Source organism: Delphinus delphis, chromosome 13, assembly GCF_949987515.2.
Source record: "Delphinus delphis chromosome 13, mDelDel1.2, whole genome shotgun sequence".
In the NCBI taxonomy this organism is placed as follows: Eukaryota; Metazoa; Chordata; class Mammalia; order Artiodactyla; family Delphinidae; genus Delphinus; species Delphinus delphis.
Genome location: NC_082695.1, coordinates 21,878,082 through 21,900,904, shown reverse-complemented (window position 1 = coordinate 21,900,904; position 22,823 = coordinate 21,878,082). Strand labels below are relative to the sequence as shown.

At 43.6% G+C, this 22,823-nt stretch overlaps 1 protein-coding gene and 1 pseudogene across 1 annotated transcript in view; one reads left to right on the top strand and one right to left on the bottom strand.

Moving 5' to 3' along the window:
- ZNRF3 (zinc and ring finger 3) overlaps positions 1-22,823 on the bottom strand; it is a 148,672-nt gene that overhangs the window by 91,505 nt on the left and 34,344 nt on the right. The gene's annotated exons all lie outside the window — the stretch shown is intronic.
- On the top strand, positions 7,753-10,803 carry LOC132436522 (origin recognition complex subunit 4 pseudogene; annotated as a pseudogene).

Sequence of the window (22,823 nt, the reverse complement as noted above, 5' to 3'; positions counted from 1 at the left end):
AATTCCTGCTAAGGGATAGAACTTCCTTTTGGATAAAACCACAACTTCTTAAAGCTGCAAAGCCATTTCTCTCACACAAAGAATGATGGTTGCATCAATTTAAAAAAAAAACAAAAAAAAAACCACAAGCACATTCTAATGACAAAAAAAACAAAGAAGAGATGCATTATCTTGGTTCACCTATTTAAAAAATACTTAGCTTTGAAAGAAAATATTATCAATGTACTTTGTGGGTTAATCTGTAGGGAATCAATTTTTTAAATTTCTCAGCTTATAAAAGTAATTATCTGATCACTGAAGAACTCGGAATATGAAGAAAATTAACACACCCCAAAATCTCATTACCGGAGAAAAAATTGAGAGGTAGTATTTCATTATAGCCTTTTTCTATGTATGCCATACAATTTTTCTTATTTTTTAATGAAAAAAAGTAGGATCATATGATATACTACACTTTTTTTGCTGCACCTCGCAGCATGCGGGATCTTAGTTCCGCAACCAGGGATTGAACCCATACCCCCTGCAGTGGAAGCACAGAGCCCTAACTACTGGACCGCCAGGGAATTCCCTATACTACATTATTATATTCTGCTTTTTTCCCATTTATGAGCATTTTCCCTTGACATTAGATACTCTCAAACAATTTTAATGTCTGTAAAGCACTCTACTATATGAACAAAAGCACTATCACTTTGCCAGCCAGATATCCTCATTGTTGGCAATTTTTATCATAAATAACATATTAGTGAACATCCTCACACAAAAATCTTGATATGCACCTCTGATTTTGTTTTTTATTTTTTGTTTTTTAGGATAAATTCCTAGAAGAAAAACTGTTGAGTCAAGGAGTATGAATATTTTTAAGGCCCTTGATACGTACGCTGCTACAAACAACCCTCCTACCAGCAGTGCATAAAAATGTCTATTTTCTTGTACCTTTTTACTAAAATGTGTGCTACTATTATTTTAGCCGTTGTCACTTGGATAGGTTAAAAAAAAAAAAGGCTAGTTTTTGTTTTAATCCAGGGTTCCTTTGGAATCCTTGCTGTTCCACAATGTCCTCATTCTGTCCAAGGCAAGTTCACAGAGCTGAACAGAAATCCATACACTAGCTGTGCACAGCACATCAGGGGCTGTCCAAGCAAGACAGGGGCCACATGTGAGGGGATTCTGCTGCTGTAAAGAAAGAAAAATTGATGCTTTGGGGGAAAACACGGGTGTTCAAGTGTGTGGAGATTTAGGTACTTCGGCAATTCCCAGCACTCAGGTTACATGGGGAAGCAAGTTTACTGCCAACATACTAACACCTGGGGGGAGTGGGGGATCAAAGAGTGCCCTCCCGTCCTAATAAGTGTTAATCACATTATAATAAAAATGAAAAGTAAACCAAATAGCTTCAGTAAGGAATCACTGCAGCAACTATTTCCACATTATCTCACAACTAGGGCAATCCTACACACTCAAAACTGTGCTTGATTCTGCACAAATATCCCCTCCACACCCCCACCCCCGCAAAACCTCATATTCTGGAAAGAGAAAGCACAGGCTGAGGGACGCTGGGAACCCTAAAAGAAATGTGCTAACAGCAGGCTCCTACCCCCAGCCTGGTAAATCTCTCATCTATAATCCAACACAAGAGACAACAGGCAAACAGCAAGAGGTCATCTTCAAAGAGCCGGTTGCTACGGGAAGCAAGTGTAGAGGCAGCAAGCATGTCCCCATCAAAGTCCGGCAGCTGCAGAAGAACCACAAAGGTACAGCTCCCCTCGGAGCATAGCACGGATGCGGGAGGGGCGTCTCCGGGGGAGGGGGCACAGGAGGAGGAGGAAGAAGGGGAGAGAAAAACATCAGACCAGCAGCAACTGCCCAGTGGAACATAAAACCTGGCAGTTTTGTGCTGCTCAACAAGGGGAAAGTAGGAAAAGAAGAAACACAGAAAATAGCATTTCCTGAACTTGCCTTTTTAAGCGCTAGTCAAAACTGTCAACGTACCTGAGAGACGGCCAGATAAAACCCACGGCTATGGAAAGAGAAACAGCCATTAGTGATAAAACGGCAAGTATCAGCTTTAAGCACCATCTCAGTACAAATGTGATCACCTCCCGGCAGAAAAATCTCTAAATCCTTGGTCCAAATGCCCCCTTCCCAATACAGCAACAGCAGCCACAAAGAAGAGTGTACCTACCACTTGCCCACAGAATCCAAATAGGGGAATCTCAGGGCGGCCTTTAATTTGGGTAAAAGCTGCCCTCATTTTTCCAGGTAAAAAGCACAAGAGTCGACAGGATTCACAGCCCCTAAGTGGACATCTCAAATAGTCCCTTTTGCATTTGAGCTCTCCAACCCCAGATGTAGCACTGGTGCACAGAAATCACACAGGACTCAGGGGGAAGAGACCACTAGAGAATCAAGTCCCATTCCTTCACTCCGAATGAAGACAGACCTTAGGCCATTCCCCCAGCTCATCTGGAAGCCAGGTCTCCCAAATCCCAAGCTGAAGTTCTTGGTTGTCATGGGCGACAACCATAAAGGTCTAGGGACAAGGAGAGGGGCTAAAGCTTCGTCTTCGCTTCTGGCTGCTACTAAATGGCTTGATGTGCTATATGAAGTTCTGAAACAAAGTGCTCCCAAAGAACAGTCCATCTGTTGGTTCTGGTGGGTTTTCACAGAAGTCAGGCCCACAGGCAGGTGGACACATCTGTATGTCCTCACCCTGCTCTCTGTGTCTGTATCACATGGCTCTGCTGAGAAAGTGCTCAGACTCTCAAAGAAGATATCATTTTGCTCAAAATGATTTCCTGAAACAGGTGAGAGGTTCATGGGGCTAGATGTACACACACAAAGGGTTCAGGCCTGAAACTCAATCACAGAACCATATCCCATGTGAAAGGGCAAGGCTAAAATGGCACGGGTGATTTCTTCCAGGGTAAACACTCAGAAGTCACAGACTTGTGCAATCTGTTTTTATGAATGGCTCTGTCTTCATCACATTTTGCAGATATAAAATGTGCTGTTAAAAAAAAAAAAACAAATTTAAATGGTTCTTTCAATAGGCCAAGACTTTATCTGTATTTGTCCTCAGCCAAGTGGAAAAGCGTAAACATGAAATTAAAAAAATAAAAATGAAATAAACTCTGAATTCAAATCAACAAAAATAAGTCTGCAGTACTCCAGACACCTTTTATTGCCACCCAGCTAGTAAACAAGCAAGTGCTCCTAATCAGCGTGCCAGGGTCTCATCACTTTCTTCCTCAGCCGCCAATGCTGCCACCAACACAGGACTTCTCAGAACCCTACTTCTACTCTTGTGGGTTTTTTGTTTTGTTTTGGTTTTTAGTGTCAAGAAAAGAGAGAAGTACAGTACTCTGTAATGGCCTATATGGGAAAAGAATCTAAAAAAGAGTAGATATATGTATAACTGACTCACTTTGCTATACAGCAGAAACTAACACAACATTGTAAATCAACTATACTCCAATAAAAATTAAAAAGAAAAAAAAGAAAAGAGAAGTATGAGGAAAGATGTAGGCACTTATTTATATGAAGAAAGACTTCTCGAGTACCTTCCACTGTCACTTAACATGTTAGAGAACTGAAGACAGAAAACGAGGAGGGGAAAAAAAAAAAAAGGAATTCATGAGGGTGATTCAAGTGCCTGAAAAGGAACAACTGTCCATAAAATGAACAACCTCAGTTAAATACATTTTTGTTATATTGGGTCATTTTCATAAATATTTTTGGCTGAAACCATTAGAAGCTTCTGGCTGCAATGGTAAATGATAAAGGGGAGTTGGTCTCCCTTACAGTTCACAACTGGAGATTAAGTTTAAGAGACCCAACCCAACCCCCTAACCCAAAGAATCAAACTTGCTCCTGCCCTCTCAGCCTTCCAAAGGCCCAGAGGAAGACCTCTGTGGCCCCAGGTCAGGTGCCAGCAGCCTCTGAAGGGGAGGGAAAGTGCTTCTGAATGACCAGATTAAGTCTGAATGGAGGAAGAACCTGTGATTAAGTTTTCTGAATAGTTGGCTCTCTTAGGGGGAGCAAACTCCTTCCAAAAAAAAAACACAAAACGGCAGAAACCTCGCCTGGCTCTCTGTTACTACCCTTCAGAAATGGGAGTCCTGCTCTTTGGATCCAGGAAAGTGGATTTTCACATACTCAAGTCAAGCCCACTTTCCAACCAACGTGTGGGGTTCAGCCAATTTTCAAGGGAAAGGAGAAAAAATATAACACTGCCTTATTTCTTCTCCAGATTACTATTTAGACAGTTCAGGTTGACATGGACCATGTTTTAACCGCCAATCCCCCAGGACAAACTTAGAAACTTCTCCAAGCCATTACACAGCAAAGAAGCTACTCTTTCCTTCAACTCACTTAGCTTCATCTTCAACCAAAACTTCTTTACAATATTATTCCAGCTTTGCTGGTCCAGAATCTTTGCCAGAAGGTTCTTTACCCCAAGCATAAGTAGGAAAGGAAAAAGGCAAAAGGCATTTTATCTAACCTGTGGCAGTCTGGTCGGAATTGTCCTGGCTACACAAGACGCAGGCCTGCTGAGGTTTTGTTCTGCTTTTCTAAGTTGGGGGGCGGGGAATATCAACATAAATCTTTCTTCCCAGTGAAAGATCCGAGGACTAAGTTAACTCATAACACAGACTACTCATATATTAAGATACAGTTCATTAAAAATCTTGAACAAAATGTTGAGTGACCCATCCATGTTAAAAACTCAAGTTTGGGTGTAAAAGGCCAACGTCTGAAAAACCCAGGGGGGAAGAATGGTTGGGAGAGATGAAAAAACTCTTCCAAGACCATCCTGTTTAAGCTCGACCATCTTGGCAAGGAGAGCGTGCACCTCCCCTCCTAAAGCACCTGGTTCTGCAACTGATGTTCAACGTGTTTCCATTTAACTGCAGGGGACACAAGAATGAAAGGCAGAGATCCTGCCCTTCAAAGAGACTGCAGTTACACAGAGGAGAGAAGGCACGAAAAGAATAAAATGCACGTGGGAGTGAGGGGTAAGTGCCAAGAGCGAGGCCCATCAAGAGAGGGCAAGATGGGGGCATGAGGCGTCCCGGGAGGCCTTCAGGATTTGGTCTCGAGAGATAACAGACTGTGAGATTTGGCTCCTTACTTATTTCTGTCTAGAACTTTCCAAGGATTTTTTTTTTTTTCCCTTAATTTAGGCCGCGCCGCATACCATGCATGATCCTAGTTCCCCAACCAGGGATCAAACCCGTGCCCCCTGCAGTGGAAGCGCTGAGTCCCAACCACTGCACCGCCAGGGAAGTCCTCCAAGTTTCCACTCAGCAATTGATGTGGCACAGATTACACATTTATATTTATTAAGCCCACTAAATATATAAAATACTTAATATATATTTGTGTATTTATTAAGCATAACAATAGCTAGCTCTTACTATGTATCTATTTAATCTTACAACCATAAGAAGTTTTTTTTTTGTTTTTTTTTTTTTTTGCTGTACGCGGGCCTCTCACTGTTGTGGCCTCTCCCGTTGCGGAACACAGTCTCCGGACCCGCAGGCTCAGCGGCCATGGCTCACGGGCCCAGCCGCTCTGTAGCATGTGGGATCTTCCCAGACCGGGGCACGAACCTGTATCCCCTGCATCGGCAGGCGGACTCTCAACCACTGCGCCACCAGGGAAGCCCATAAGAAGTATTTTTTAAGATACTCATAACAAAAACTCAGAGAGGCTAAGTGCCTTACCTAGGGTCACTCAGCTGAAAAGTAACACTAGACTTCGAACTCAGGTCAGATTGCCAAGTCTGATGCTGCATTTCCCTCTGCACCTCGGCAATGCAACAGTTCCAAGCACATATCCCCTCCTCCAGTGGATTTTTTTTTAAGGTGTCAAAACCCCACCAGTAATTTTAAACCTCTGGTGTAATTCTTAGCCTATAATTATTTGTTTACATGCATGTCCTCCCAACTAACCCAAGTTCCTTAACGACATCCTTCACCTTCATATTCTAGCACTGGGTGTGGCACACAGGAAAGCTGAACAAACACACCATGGTCACACTAAACTGAGTGGCTCACGACACTCAAAACGCCAGAGAGCCTGCTTCAGCTAGAAAGTCGTCAAAGGGTTTTGCTCGCTTAACCTCCCTGACCCTGTTTCCTCATCTGTTAATAAGGACAATAATGATACCTGTTTCATAAGGTTGTTTTGATAAGTGTGTTAGATAATGCATGCTAAAGGCTTGGCAGTGCCTGGAACATGCTAAGTACTCCACAGAGGCGGGCAAATAATGTCTAACCTCCAATGCAAGATAAAAGGGAGGTATGCCCTACCTCACCTTTCATCCACTAGACTTAAATTCTGGAAACTGATATTATTAAGTTTTAAAAGGGTTCCAAGCAATGTGTGCTATCCATTGAAATACAATGGGACAGATCTAGATATACTGATAAAGAAAAACTTTCAAGACACATTAAATGAAAAAAAAAAAAGGTGTGTGTGTGGTCTGATTACATAGGTATATAAGTGCACAGAAAAATACTCTGAAATATATAGGTAATGAGATGGGAGGAGTAAAGAGGTCTTTTCCTTCTGTCACTATTCAGTTCTGATATTTGAATCTTATTATAAAAAAACATTAAAAGTAATATTTTCATTAAAAGCAAAAACAGTGTGGAGTTAACAGTAATGTACCACTGTTGGTTCCTTAGTTGTGACAAATGTACCACAATAATGTAAGACATTAACAATAAGAGAAACTGGGTGAATGGTATATGGGAACTCGCTATCTTGGCAGCTTATCTTAAGTCTAAAACGATTCTAAAATTTAAAGTTTGTTTTGGACTTCCCTGGCGGTCCAGTGGTTAAGATTCCGTGTGTCCACTGCAGGGGGTGCAGGTTCAGTCCCTGGTGGGGGAAGTTCCACATGCTGCAAGGTAAAAGCAATAATATGTATAGCACAGAACCACCTTTGCTTTTAAAACTCTGTCCATATACATAAATATATATTCACTACATTTCAAATGTTAACAATGGTTCTGAGTGGTAAGATTGAAGATGGTGCTCATTTCCTTGTACCTTCTAGATCAGTGGTTCTCAAAGGGTGGTTGCCAGATCAGCCGTAGCAGTGATATCGGGAAACTTGTTAGAAATGCAAATTATCAGGCCCCACCCCAGGGCCACTGAATCAGACTCTCTTGAGGTGGGGGCCAGATGATTTTGATGCACATAAAAGTTTGAGAACCCTGTTCCAGATCACAGAAACTGGTTTTATAAAAAGTGTCCCTTTTATAGTCAAAACAACAGAAAAATGAAACTTGAAAAGGGGGTCAGTATGTTGATGAATGAATAGCATTTTAAGCCCAGATGCAGGCCCTGACACAGCACGTGCACCAGGATGCAAGCACAGGCCAGTCCCAACTCAGACTGACCTGCTCTGTCCCTTCCCTTGTCTCCCCACCATCCCAGGCCAGCTTCCATGGGAGCCCCTGGGATACCTACAGAGACAAGTTTCAGACAAACAAATCTGGCATGGGGGGAGGGTTTCTTTTTTTAAAAATTTTTTATTGTAAGAGGAAAGTTTGCTGGCAACAGCTCATCATCTTCAAATTTATGGCCTCCAGTCTCAGTTGTATATTAACAGCACCAGCCAGGGCATGACAACTAACAGTTTAAGAGGTAGAGACTCATCTTCATAATTAAAAAAAAAAAATTCCTAAAACATGAATGTAGTAGCAGCTCACATGAACAAGGTGTGAGCCTATCAGCCCTGCCTTTGGAATGGCCCCGGATGTCCTCTGCCATCCTACTCCGAGGCCCCGGGAGTATTTATAATGCCCGGCTGGCTTCCTCCCCTCCAGGTACATCCCGAGACTCCTTCCACCTCGTGCAGAAGACCCTTGGAGTCTGTACTTCAGCTCTGCTTTCAGAGACCCTCAAGGGGCTGCTCTGCCTGCTGGCTCAGCTCCATGAGAGCCATGGTAAAGGGAGTATGGGTGTATCGCTGGCAGCGGCAGCAGGTGAGGCAGAGCAGAGCATGCGGCGAGAGGAGCCTATGAAGGGATTCCTGTGGTCCCCAGAATCCTGCTCTGCCCTGGATTTCAATTTGTTGAAATGAGCAGTCGTAAATCAAAGAGTAACAACTTAATACAAGCAGAATACCTTTCGCGGGTACAAAGAATTTTACGTGAAAGATTTTGTCATCAGAGTCCACATAGTAACCTATTTGGAGTACAAGTACAATATAAACACTTAATTGAGCTGCTGAAAAGAACTGCTATCCATGGAGAAAGTAACTCTGCTCTCATTATTGGACCCCGAGGATCAGGAAAGACTATGTTAATAAACCATGCTTTGAAAGAACTAATAGAAGTAGAAGAGGGAGTGAAAATGTATTACAAGTTCACTTAAATGGACTGCTGCAGATCGATGATAAAATTGCCCTAAAGGCAGTTAAATCTGGAAACTAGTTGGAGATAAAGTTTTTGGAAGCTTTGCTGAAAACCTTTCATTTCTTCTGGAAGCTTTAAAAAAAGGTGACTGGACTAGTAGTTGCCCAGAGATCTTCATGTTAGATGAATTTGATCTTTTTGCTCATCATAAAAACCAAACGCTCCTCTATAATCTTTTTGACATTTCTCAGTTTGCACAGACTGCAGTAGCAGTTATTGGTCTTACACGTAGATTGCATATTTTGGAACTCTTAGAAAAAAGAGTGAAGTCACGATTTTTCCACTGGCAGATACACTTAATGAATTCATTTGGTTTTCCACAGTATCTTAAAATATTTAGAGAACAATTATCTCTATCTGCAGTATTTCCAGACAAGATTTTCGCTGAGAAGTGGAATGAGAAGGTTCAGAGTCTCTCAGAAGATAGAAGTGTGCAAGAAGTGCTGCAGAAGCATTTCAATGTCAGCAAAAACCTGTGGTCATTACACATGCTACTGAGGCTTGCTTTAAATCGCGTAACACCATCACAACCATTTATGACTGCAGCAGATCTGATGGAGGCAAACCAGCTGTGTAGCGTGGACTCTAAAGCAAATATTGTACGTGGTCTGTCGGTCTTGGAAATCTGTCTTATCATAGCAATGAAACATTTAAATGACATCTATGAAGAGGAGCCCTTTAATTTTAAAATGGTTTATAATGAGTTTCAGAAGTTTGTTCAAAGGAGGGCCCATTCTGTTTATAATTTTGAGAAACCTGTTGTCATGAAGGCTTTTGAACACTTACAACAATTAGAATTAATAAGGCCCCTGAAAAGAACATCAGTAAATGCACAGAGGGAGTACCGGCTGATGAAACTACTTCTGGATAACACACAAATTATGAATGCTTTGCAGAAATACCCTAACTGTCCTACATATGTTAGGCAGTGGGCAACATCCTCCTTAAACTGGTTATAAATATAACCATGGCTTCAGTTATGGAGTTTCAGGCATACTTCTCTAAAGAACTAAAAGCTATTGTCCTTTAACAAGATATGTTACTATGTTTTCCTATATTTATAAAGATGTATTTTTGTATTTATGGAGACTGTTACATATGCAGTATCATGGCTGTGCCTTGCCTTTGAATCACAAGCAGTTACATGATTTATAATTCCAGTGATTTAGATTATTTTGTAAGTAGCTGTTCAAAAAAATAAGTATGACTCTTTCAGGGATTGAACCACATGCTTATTTAACATTTGTGAAGTATTTGTGTGGTACATTTGAAGAGTTCATTTCAACCCAGCAGCCAGATGTTTTAACAATCCTTAAAACAGTAAAGAAACAATGGTAAGAGTTGAGGTGTAATGAGTAATCTTTTGGTCCATTGGGAGGTGCTGCAGTTTTTCTGTATTCATGGAAATTTGGGTTTCTGTCCCAGACCAAGGTCTTCTAGTTCAGGAGACTGATCAGTTTGGCTAGAAGATGGTTCACATGGAAGAAAAAAGCCAAAAGTTTGAACATTTTCTTCCAGACTTCTTAAAATATGGTACTCATACCATCTACAGAAGAATCTTTTGTAGGAGGTTTTTAAATACAGATTTTTGGGCCTCTTCTAGGGACTAGCATTTGTCTTTCTAACAGGCACTTTACGAAATTCCTGTAAAACCACTCCCACAAATAATGGAAAGTGTATGACAGTGTTAACTAAATCTATTTGTAACAAAAAGTAGACCCCTATGAGGAATGTGGAAATGTCAAAGCATCACCTTATAAATTCAGGAATCCATGAACTAATACTGGTATATGTTTGCTTGTTTATTTATTTTTATGTTGGCAGCAATGGATCTTCAATGCGAGGCGAGCATGCAGGTTCAGTAGTTGCTGCGTGAGGGCTTAGTTGTCCGGAGGCGTATGGAATCTTAGTTACCCGACCAGGGATTGAACCCGCGTCCCCTGCACTGGAAGGCGGATTCTTAACCACTGGACCACCAGGGAAGTCCCTGGTATATGTTTAAAGTGAAATTTAATAAGCATTCATTAAGTGTTGTGACTTCATTTATTCAAGAATATTTGATTGCCTATTCTTTTCATGGAAGGTTTACAGAAGAGAGAGTCCCTATCCTTGTGCAGTTTGTAATCCTTTTAACTGTCGAAGACCCAATGATATTTAGTTACTGTTGTTTACAGGTGAGAAAACTAACACAGTAGTGGCCCTGTCCAGAGGATTGACAGACCCTGGAATTCAACTCATTTCGCTGACACCAAAGCTCAGTAACGTGTTCCTTACCATGTATTTTTAAAAGTGTACTCTAAGAAATTATTTACTTGGTTTTGAAGAAGTATTGCGTTTAGAATGGAATATGAGATTTCTGTGCATAAAAATAGCTCTTCAGTAGTTGCAACCTATTCTTTGCATACTTAGGCATTCTAAGTTTTCAGATCACTGTCAATTACTTTTCAGCAGTGTCTCATGAAAGCTAAGGCTTGCATCCTGGTTCTATGCAATAGTCTATAGATTTTTAGGGGACAGTTTGCCAAAATACTTACCACAGTAGATTCACTATTACTAGAAGTAAGGATTTTGCACTTGAGCTAGAATTGTCCCTTTAAAAATTTTTCTGAACTGTTTTAGGGAAGTACCCTCTGCTTTAAAGGCACTGACCACAAAAGTACCTAAAGAACTGGCTTGAAGACTGCAAACTTTTATCAGCTTAAGATTCCACTAAAAGATTAAGAGCACTCATCTGCCTCCCTGTCTCCAAAAGAGCTACAGAAAATCCATCAACATCAGTGAAAGAGCTATAAAACAAACTAGAAAAAATAGGTTAGCAAAAGTCATACAAATGAAGCACGTGCCTACATTTCAAAGACATTTTTTCAGAGAAGGAATGTTGATATTCCCCTTTCCATATTCCCTAATACAGAGAAGCTAAAATATACTTTAAATTTTTAAAACTAACTTCATCTCTTAAATTGTTTAAACCATCATCAATAAAATAAAAAACAAATCTGAAAAAGCCCTAGTAAAAAACTTTTGAGAATAATGTAAACAAATATGGCTTAAAGATATTTTCATTTACTAGAGGAGGAATGTAGCCTGTTAACAGCACAATCAAAAGATTGAAAAACAGGTGAGGAGGAATGTTAGAGGCATTGCTGCAGTTTTCACGCATGTGATCCCTCCAAGTGCCCTACCAGAAACAGGATCTTACTAAGAAAAAAAACAAAAAGTCTTTCCAATTTTGTGGACATGCATGTGAATGGCTCTGAGGAATTAAAAGCTGTTGGTTCAAATTGACCACATCATAATGCTATATATGATGATTATATACAATTAACTTCCTGAAGAATCTGTTTTGCAGAGCAGCGCTGTGGAAACAGTTTTGGTCTTTCTGCAGAGATTCCTTGCAGATTCCACTGTGGTTTGCATTTTCATTTGGTTTTAGAAGACAACGCAGGTTCTTTCAAACCACCATAACCTAAGTGTTGCCCTTTCCTTCACCTTTACCCTAAAAAAACTGAGAATCCATTGGTGTGAACTATGACACTAAATGTGACTAGGTGGGGCTCTTCCACCCCCATTTTCTTTGCAAGTCATGGGATAAACGAAAGAATTTGCAACACTAAAAATGTAAATGAAACTAGCTTCCTTGGTGATCACCCTAAGTGAAAATAACAGAATTCTTCCGTTCAATTGTTAAACTAGTTATAGCTGGGAAGTGTAGTTTATATCTTGATGTCTATTTCCTAAGCCACTTTTTAAAAATCTCTGTATGAAAAAGACAAGATAACTAATGCCATTTAGCCTCTTTTAAAATTGACAGGACCAACATATGTACTTTTGTGGGAATCTGCTTACACACAAAGGAGGGAAATGCCACAATTGACAAACCTCCCTTTCACCTATCCCCATTCTTGCAAATCTCAAGGTGTAAGCCTCACTATAAACTATAAAGCTACTGTTTCCCTCTTTAAGAACATATAACTGAAGAAAATCTTCATATGCGAATCATACAGCTTTTTTTTAAACTTGGGAATGGAATGGGGATAGCACACATTTTATTTGTACAATACTTAATCACTTACCCAAGGTGGGGTTTTATGGGACTTTTTTCTTTTTTTAACTTTCTGTTAAATACTTGCAGAAAAAAGAGCAAGTAAAATTTGACAGTAGCACAACCTGTGCCCAAAACACTAACACAAAATACAGAGTAAAGCCAAAATAATTGTTTACCAATATTTTGAGAGGTAACAAATATGATATAGGTTGAGACTGCATAAAAAATGTACTGCTGGTTGAATATCTGAGGTAAATGATGTTCAATCAAGATGCTACTTGTGGCTTCCCTGGTGGTGCAGTGGTTAGGAATCCGCCTGCCAATGCAGGGGACACAGGTTCAAGCCCTGGTCCGGGAAGATCCCACATGCCGCGGAGCAACTAAGCCCGTGTGCCACAACTACTGAGCCTGCGCTCTAGAGCCCACGAGACACAACTACTGAGCCCACGTGCCACAACCCATGAAGCTCACACGCCTAGAGCCCGTGCTCCGCGACAAGAGAAGCCACCACAATGAGAAGGCTGCGCACCACAATGAAGAGTAGCCCCAGCTCGCCACAACTAGAGAAAGCCCACTCGCAGCAACGAAGAACCAGTGCAGCCAAAAATAAAATAAATTTATGAAAAAAAAAGATGCTATTTGTATCATTTTGCCCATAAATCAGTAAATAATTTTATGCACATTATACCAAATGTTCCTAAAAAGTAATATTTTTAAAAGGTGAAAAAGAGAAACTGGAAAGCCATGGTAAAGAAAAGCACAGAGGTGCTTCCCTGGTGGTGCAGTGGTTAGGAATCCGCCTGCCGATGCAGGGGACACAGGTTCAAGCCCTGGTCCGGGAAGATCCCACATGCCGCGGAGCAACTAAGCCCGTGAGCCACAACTACTGAGCCTGTGCTCTAGAGCCCGCGAGCCACAACTACTGAAGCCCATGCGCCTAGAGCCCATGCTCTGCAACAAGAGAAGCCACCGTAATGAGAAGCCCACGCACTGCAATGAAGAGTAGCCCCCACCTGCCACAACTAGAGAAAGCCCGTGCGCAGCAACAAAGACCCAATGCAGCCAAAGATAAATAATAAATTAATTAATTAAAAAAAAATTACTACCTCCTAGAGCCAAGGGGGAGGAGGAATGGGAGATGAGCAAGACCACAGCCATCAGAAGTGAGCCATCCACGACTCAGCAGCCACTCAGGGCACTTCACAGGCCCAGGAACCGAGGGCCACACACCCAGGCACTGAGCCTGCTGCTCCGCCAGGGCCCCGGGAACCCAAGAGAGATGCCGAGGCACTGGGACCTGAAAGATGTCGGGACTGCTGCTGACGGACTCCGGGGCTCGGGGACAGCACGTCCTCAAGGCAGGAGACTGCACAGGTGTGGTGTGCGGAGGGGGCATGACAGCCACACAACCCAGGTTGCACAAGTAGAGATGGGAGGTCGACCAAGCTAGAAAGGCCACCTAGGGTCCGAGTCTGGGACATGGCTGGGTCAGGTCAGGACTTTCAGCCAGAGGATAAGGAGAGTGACACTGGAGAGTCGACAGGAGACTGTCCTCCCCATTAGGGACCTAGAGCTGAAAGACCTTCACATGAGTCTGGGAGCAGCAGGCCAGCCAGTGAGCGGAAACCAGCAATAAAGGTGCTGGGTGAATCAAAACAGCTCTTGGGAGAGCCTGACAGATGCAGAGAAACCTATGCCAGAGAAGCGAGGGTCTGGCTTCCTAAATCACCTCGACTGGGCCTTTGGTCTGCACCCCTGGAGTCTCCCACGCCGAGGAGGGGACCAGGAAAGGCCTGGTGGGGTTCAGTGCACGGTGGGGAAGGACAAAAGTACAAGCACTGCTTCTTCTAATAAAAAGATCATCTACTCACCTGCCGAGACTCCTGGGGTTGGTGAGGTGGCTGGGGATCCAGGTGGGGAGCCTCTTTGGAGGCCCTCAGGGAATACTCTGTTGCTGGTGGAAGGGACCCCATATCCAGATAAGGAAAATGGATTCTCTCATAAACCACTGTGATGGAATTGTAGAAAATCATTTTCTGCAGCCACTGGAGGACAGAACCCAACAAACCTTGGAGGAGGAGGCGGGCTGACCTGGGGCAGCTGGCCAGATGTGTGGGGTGTCAGGGGATCAACAGTGGACAGGCCAGCCTCCAAGGTGCAAAGACAGCAGCCTTGCCCTCAGGGAGCAGAGCCTGGTGAATGCATGCCAAGCAAAGAGCCCAGAATAAAGACAGATGAACCGAGGGCACCAGCAGGGCACGGGAAACCCAAGCTACAGAGAAGCAATGCCGAGGTCGGGGCCGAGTGACCAGAAACCTGAAAACAACGGGGCTTTATCACCTGTGACACCAAGGTGGGCTGCCTCTGAAGGGCTCCCACAGAGATGCCTCTCGGGACAAAGGACGGGTACAGGGACAGGGTCTGTGTGCTCGTATCTGAGATCAAAGGAATTGAGATATTTATTCAGAAATTCCATTCTGGAAGTGCCCTATTAGGAGAACAACACCAGAAGAATCAAGAATTGTTGACAGCCATACCCAGAAACTGGGGCAACATCTGAAGCGTACAGAAGAGACATGAAACCCAGGGGCGTAAGGTAAGCACCGCTGCCCCACGAATGCCTGTGAGTGTGTCCTGTTTCACGCGACCCGCACTGCACACCCCGCTGAGGCTTGGTTATGCTGCTCCGGTGCCCCTGCTCCATTCGGAGAAGCCCTGGGTCAGCAAGTCTAGGAACAGGGTACACAGATAACTGCCAAAAAGAAAAACCAGGCACCCAGCTGGTCATGGCAGCATCTACAGGAGGAAGAGTAGGGTGGGAAGGCTTCTCCTTTCTTAATCTATATACTTTTTCACTGATTAGACTTTAATGCTTGCTTGAATTATACGAGTTATGCCTTAAAACAATTTTTTAAAACAAAATTTAAGGCCAAAAATACAGGAGCACTGAGTGATGGTGATCAATGAATGGCCTTTGATGTCAACTCTCAATGCACCTCATCAGCTCTTTTTCCAGAGGGTATTTGAGAGTAAATAAGAGGCAAAGAGAAATGGCCACTCCAAAGCACTCTATACAGAAACAGGCTAAAATTTTATGGGGCCCTCTAGGCTGAGAAGCTATTAGAAGCCACAGCTCCAAAGCAGCTAGGTGGCAGAGAAAGCACTCCAGAGGGGCTATTCAGGAGCCTCCAACATCGTCCCATTTGTGAGTTTGAAAGTACTTTTGTTCTTCTCCGGGTTTAAGTTTCTGGGTCACCCCAGCCTTTTGTTAATAACCAAATGAACACATCTGCAATAGAGCAGTACCCCCTTTATGTGTCCCCCCAAATATTAGTGGCCTCAGAGCATTAATACCTCAGAGAGCACTCGACTGTGTCTCATTGTACCTCGCCATCACTCTGTCTCCACGAAGCAATTTTAATGAGTATCCCTAATAGGAAAAGAGGTACCATTCATTTTTATACAATAAAATAATTACTACAGCGCTCTCCCCCGGATCCAGATAACTCGTGTGTGTGTGTGTGTGTGTGTGTGTGTGTGTGTGTGTGTGTGTGTGTGTGTGTGTGTGTATTGGGGGGGCAGGGTGTGCTGACAGGAGGTTACAAAATGTTAAGAAGGCAAACTCTATGTACCCGCAAAGCCAGTTGTTTCTCTGGATATAATCAAGAATCTTCCTTTGTTGAGGCCTAATGTCTATTCTCATCCTGTTCTAGCATCTCCTTGGAGGAAAAACAAAGCTCGACTGCCAGAAAATGTTCCAAATAATTGTTGATAACAGATAACGGCAGAGGAAGCCCTCTGGTTAATGTTTAAACACGGCAAGGGTAACACTAACTCCTTAACAGTTATGATGCCCACCAGAAGACTCCAACGTTTGCTTCACGGGCCCATGGCTCATCAGGTACACTGACAGCTTCAATCAAGTTCAGGAATGTTCCTTAAAAAAAGAAAATCAGAATAACAACTAAAACTCCTTTTAACTACCATACTGCTCAGACTTGAACTGATTCATTTTTGAACACTTATAATGTACAATCCCCCAGTTTTTATAAGTAGATTCCAATAATTTCTAGAGACATTAAGGAGAAGAAAGGGAAGATCATGGTAGAATCAGGGTATAATTGAGAAGAATGCATTTGTTCGTGAGTTTAGATGATATTTTAAAAACCACAAGCTATTAAAATACAGCTTTGCCATGAGAAGAAGGTCTATATTCTAAAATGTCAGATGATGTACTTTGGAAGATTTGGCTGTTATTATAGGTGGAACACACACACACACACACACACACACACACAACACTTCATTCTAATAAACCTTGGCAATCTTTGTTTCCATATAATTAGAAGTTTTGCTTTCTGTCTTTCAGGCAGAGGGAGGGAGAGGCAAGGGGCATGGGGACAAGGGGCGAGAAGGAACAGCACATCTGAGAGAGGATGCAACTGAAGATTCACTACTGCTGGTAAAGAGAAGGCGGACACTGAGTAAACCTCCTCCAGGCAGGTTCTTAAGGAGAGCCAACCACAGCCAGAGACACCCAAGACAAGGACTGAAGTAAATAGGGATCAGCCCTGCACCAGCTTTCAGGGCTCTAGTTGCAGAAACCACTTCTCTGCTCAGTCTTGCCTCTCAGCTCAAGTCACTGCCGGGCAGAGCGACCCGGGGACAGACCACGAGTACATGCACACAATGACCCCATGTTGCTGTGTGGCTCCTGCACTCGCACGCTGCCTGAGCTTCTGTACATGACAACAGGGGCCTGGCCATCTACAAACAGACGTTTTGCATTCACTCCAAAGGTAGCACAAGCCAGGAAAAGCCAGGTCCCCTCCACTCACCCGGATCACTGATCAAAGATCAAAGAGGCAAGTGGTTACATTCTTACTCAACAATGTTAAGTTTTTTCTGTGTGTGTGTGTTTTTTTTTAAATCAAACCAGGAGAGACCTTTGAGATGTAGGCCTCGTTTTACAGGTAAGGAAACCAAGCTCAGGAGAGGGCCAGGCCCCTCCCCAGCTAAGATAAGCATCAGCTCCTCCACACCCTACTGCCCCAGGCAGACCTCCCTGTTCTAGGCTCTTACCCTTGATTTCAAATAGGTGCTCAGCGAGTGGCTCAACTCGTCCTCTCCGAGCTTGAGCAGGGTAAGGTCATCACCTGAGCCTCAGCTATAGGTACCGCACACACCCCTGTCCCTTCCACAGCCTCTGTTCCAAGTTGGCCCCGTGCCTGGCTGACAACCTACACTTGTCACCGAGTTCGAGTCTCCCAGGCTCTCCACACCGATGCATCACCAAGCTCGGCATGTCCCCATCACGCCTTCTCTGACCACGGGAGCCTCACCTGTGTTTTGCCATGTGACCAAAGCTTAGCTGTTTCTCGATCACACATGTACTACACATACAGCCCCGGGGAACTCGACAGGAAGAGCCCCTCTGTTTCCAGAATGACTGTACTGGGACATAGGTTCCCCAGTGCGATGTTGGATCCATGTCTTTTCCATTGCAGCGTTCCTAGTGCCTGACCTAGTACCTGGCAAGGATGGATGGGCTCCCTAACCAATAGTAGCCTCCTGGATTGATTCCCCTTTTGTCACTTCCCATGTCAAAAGACTAGTGCTAGCTTCAGGGCAGAATTTGTGCTGTATTAATAACAATTTGCATCAATAATTCCAGGGTTTCCCTAATGCTAACTGCGACACAATTTCGCTATTCTTCAAGCTACAAACATACTTACAAAGTAACGTCTTCACTTACTGAGAAGATTCTAGCTTCCCTTGATGGGAGAAGGAGGAAGGTTACAAAAAAAGTAACTGGATGTGTTCAGTTTCCCTAACTGGTGACACTCCACAACAAACGGTCCTTCAAGGTCTGAACATCAGTGTGAGATTTACCTAACCATTCATTCAACAGCACAAGACTCTGCTGACATATCCAACGTTGGTCAGCCTGATGATGAAAGAATGAAAGTGGCATCCTGGCAAAAATAAATAAATTTTACTGTCCAGAAGACCCTAGAATGTTGCACTGCAACGATGATTTCTTCTCCTCCGGGGTGGTGCAGTCTCCACAAGTCACTTACTTTGCATGTGCATCAAAGCGCGGGTACAGGACCTGTGATGAGAACCCTGCCAGCCTCCGACACCCCAGCCGAGCCCCTCTCCTCCCACCTCCTGCCCCCTCATTCCCGCCTGCTCTCTGGGTTCATCACTGAGAAGCCAGTAATCTCCACTCAAGCAAGACCTGCAACAAAGACTCAGTCATGCCATGTGGCTTTGCCATCAGCATGGTAGGAGCCCAGAGCGATTTCCTCCGGGATGGGTATGAACATGCACTGAGCAAAGTTGCTTGTTTCCTACTCTGGTCCAAAGCTCTCAGTGTGAGGGTTCAAGTGTCCTCTGGTCAGAGAGCAAGAAGCAGCCAAACACATCCTCAGAAGAGCAATCCATTCTCAGACTCAGCAAAAGCTAACTCATCAATAACACCCCAGGGGCCCACAGCACATTTGCAAAGGCACGTCCTGCGTGTCCGTTAGGTGACCTGCGTGGAACCTGCAGGATAACCTGCTTGGTAGTTAGGCATAACTGTCACTCCCACCTGACAGATGAGCAACGAGAAGCTTGGGGCCTCTAAGGCAGATCTTTCCCCCAGATCTTCCAACTCCTGAGGAGGCCCACACTTAGAAAGGGCACCGCCTTTGTCTGGAGCCTCTCCGCTACTTCAGAATAGAGCAGGGGCTATTGACAGACCAGCCCAATATGCCGTGAGCCAGCACCTGCTCCCACTGCAGATGCCTGGCCAGGAAACCATCACCAGGACCACCACACGCCACTGCTCCCACCAGCCAGCCTGTACGTATTTGTAAATCTGTTTATGCTAACTCTATCTGATATAAATTTATAACAACACTAAATCTTAAATGATACAAAAAGTTGAGTTTTACCCTAGGAAGACTAAGTCAAATAATTTGGAAAGAAAGATTAAACGAAGACAAATAACTAAAAATGGCTGAGAACTAAGTGCAACTTTTTTTTTTTTTTTTGCGGTACGCGGGCCTCTCACTGTTGTGACCTCTCCCGCTGCGGAGCACAAGCTCTGGACGCGCAGGCCCAGCGGCCATGGCTCACGGGCCCAGCCGCTCCGTGGCATGTGGGATCCTCCCAGACCGGGGCACGAACCCGTGTCCCCTGCATCGGCAGGCGGACTCTCAACCACTGCGCCACCAGGGAAGCCCCTAAGTGCAACTTTTGAAGACTAGACAAAAAGGGGGAAAACGGCAAATTTCTAGAAGGCTCCTGATAGTCTGCAAGTACTTGTTTTTCCTTCACTTTGAAAAAAAAGCCCAGAACTGTGAATTTTAAGTGCTAAATCAAGAGGAGGACTAAAGTAAGACTCTAAGGAATACAGATCAGTGGTCCCATTCACAAAAGCCTGGGTTTGACTGTCTGCTCACAGACTTTCATTAAAATATGATTTTAAACTTTTTAAATCATTCCCAGCTTCAACTGAACTGACCTTTTTCAATCATCCAACTATCCACAGGTCCCAATAATATCAGGTAACAAACTCCAGCTAAAGTGTGAAAATCACAAAAGGCACACACTCTGTTGTCATCTGCCAAGTGATTTCAATCCCTTCTAGATGCCAGTGACATCTAGAAATTTCTGGGTTCTCAGACAGGGATAGGGCTTAACATAGTTTAATTCTCACTGTAATAGGAAATGTCTCTCCACAGAAATTCATCAGTAGCATAATTAACCCCAACTCAATAATTAACCCTAAAGAGTTTCTAGAACAATGGTTCTTAACTACAGGCAGTTTTGTGCTGTGCCCCCGCCCCCCAACACACACACACACATATCTGGAGACGTTTCTAGCTGTCATAACTGACAGGGAAGCTTGTTACTGGCATCTAGTGGGTAGGGGCCTGGGATGCTGCTCGACATCCTCTGATGCGTGGGACAGTGCCCCCACCACAAAGAATGATCCAGCTTGAAGTGCCAAGAGTAGAGAAGCCACCCTGGAAAAAGGAGATCTAAGACCTACAGACACTGTTACATCATCAGAAAAAAACAGCCTTCTGAACAAACCAAAGGAAGAGCTGATTTCTTCCCTCTTGATTCAAACAGTACTCAAAGGCCACCGGCCTCTTGGCATTCTTAGTAAAACTCCCAATCTCTCAGCAAGAATTTTCAAAGACCACAATTTTTGGTTATGTGGTGAAACTGCGCAAGAGTCTTGGTCAGTTTTCTTTTTTCTTTTACATTCCACAATACCTCCAATTATCTCATGGATGACGATAAAAATGAACTAAAAAATTTGTCCAGAGCTTCGTTTTTAAATATAAGAAGATGGAAAAGTGAAATTGGTTTGGTTTATTGTGATAGTAGGACTGTGTTAGAAGCTTTTCCTTTTATTTTGCTTTCCCATTAGCATTACAGTATCTGTGCATCATCACAATATAACTACTTAAAAGTTGAATACTATGAGAGAAGCCTGAATGCATCCTGGATTTTTTAAGGCCAGCTATTTCGGACATGTCTGAGACACTTAGAGAAATCTAACATGTCAATTTCACAGGCGTGATGATGACACAGTGGTTAGGAGCATGTCCTTAATCTTAGCTGGATGTATGCTGGAGTATTAAGGGGTAAAAGGTCATGGTATTGGCATCTTTCAAATGGTCTAGCCAAAACAGAAAAAAATACACACACACACACACACACACACACACACACACACACACACAGCATATGTTAGAGTATAAACTGAGCCACTGTTAACATTTTGCCACACTCAACTATTCATTTAACTTTTCTAAATGCTTAAAAACTTCAAAATAAAAGAGCTAGGCAAAAATTAAACACAGACCAAGACGGCGGTTAGGGAGACAATCAAATCACAAGTACCGCTGGATCATGAATCTAGACCAACCAAAAAAAAGGTCTCCAAACAGAATCAAACTGGAGATGGTGGTCTTCGCTTCATTATTAAAAGGCTGCATAGCTGCCTTCTACCGCTACAGCAAAATAAAATAGGTATAACCCTGGAGTAAAAAAAAGGCACACCCAGCAGATTCACAACACAACCCATGTCACACACCTCTTGGCACCCTGGAGGCACCATGGAGACCATGGCAAAGTCAGGTCGTTCTTCTGAACACATACACACACACCCCTAAAACTGAAACCTCTCTGAACCCAACCCCTTAAGCAAGGAAACCACAGGCTGGAATGAAAATATGCTCACCACGCGCAAGGTGAAGAGCTTACCCATCCTATGAAGAGAAAGAATCTGGTAAGCTTGCAGACCTGGTCCATTTCCTGCTTATAACAGTGAAAGAAAGGGCTTCTGCTCTAGAAGACTTTGCACACACCCGCAATCCCAACGGCTTGTTCCGGAGGAGACACAAAGCTGAGCAAAGCAAAGAAAAAGAAAAGCTCACGGGAAGCCAGTTTAAGTGCAACAAGCTGTGGTTCATCTAAACTTTGCAAAGCTTTTTACATCTAAGTTTTTACATATAAGTCAAAATATTTTAGGATTCCAGGATCCTTCGAGCAGATTTACAAGTGAGAGCTAAAGCCTTTCAACTGAAAGGGTCATACAAATAAGCTGACTTTGTCGATTCCAATGAGATTTCCCTCCAAAGCACATGTTCATATTGATATTTCAAGAAATGTGACTTGTTTTACTTACTCAAAAATAAAAATAAACAACACAGTACTCTTCAAACTAGAGATCTTTAAAACCAGCTTCTTTAAAAACCTACCAGGGGCTTCCCTGGTGGTGCAGTGGTTGAGAGTCTGCCTGCCGACGCAGGGAACACGGGTTCGTGCCCCGGTCCGGGAGGATCCCACATGCCGTGGAGCGGCTGGGCCCGTGAGCCATGGCCACTGAGCCTGCGCGTCTGGAGCCTGTGCTCCACAACGGGAGAGGCCACAACAGTGAGAGGCCCGCATACCGCAAAAAAAAAAACTACCAGAAGTTCCACCCAGCTGGCTAACCGTTCACTCTACAGTAGCACCCTTGTTGTACGAAAATCTACAGTCTCTGAGCCCTGCAACCACCAGGCAGCAAAGGGTTGGACAAGACCGAGGAAGAGCAATGGGCTCCATTCCAGGAAGCATGAGGAGGCAAGTCACTCAAACACAACAGGTCTCCAAGGCAAACTCCATGCCCCAGGTTGTCCTCTGGCCACTGCAAGCTTCTGGGTTCTCCCTTGAGTGTCCAAATCAAGAAGCAAAATCCCTGGGGCTGCTCCAACTTGAGAGAGAGAGAGAGAGAGAAAGACAGATATTTGGATCTAAAAGTTGTAAAACCAGAATAAAAAGGGAACCTCAAAAAA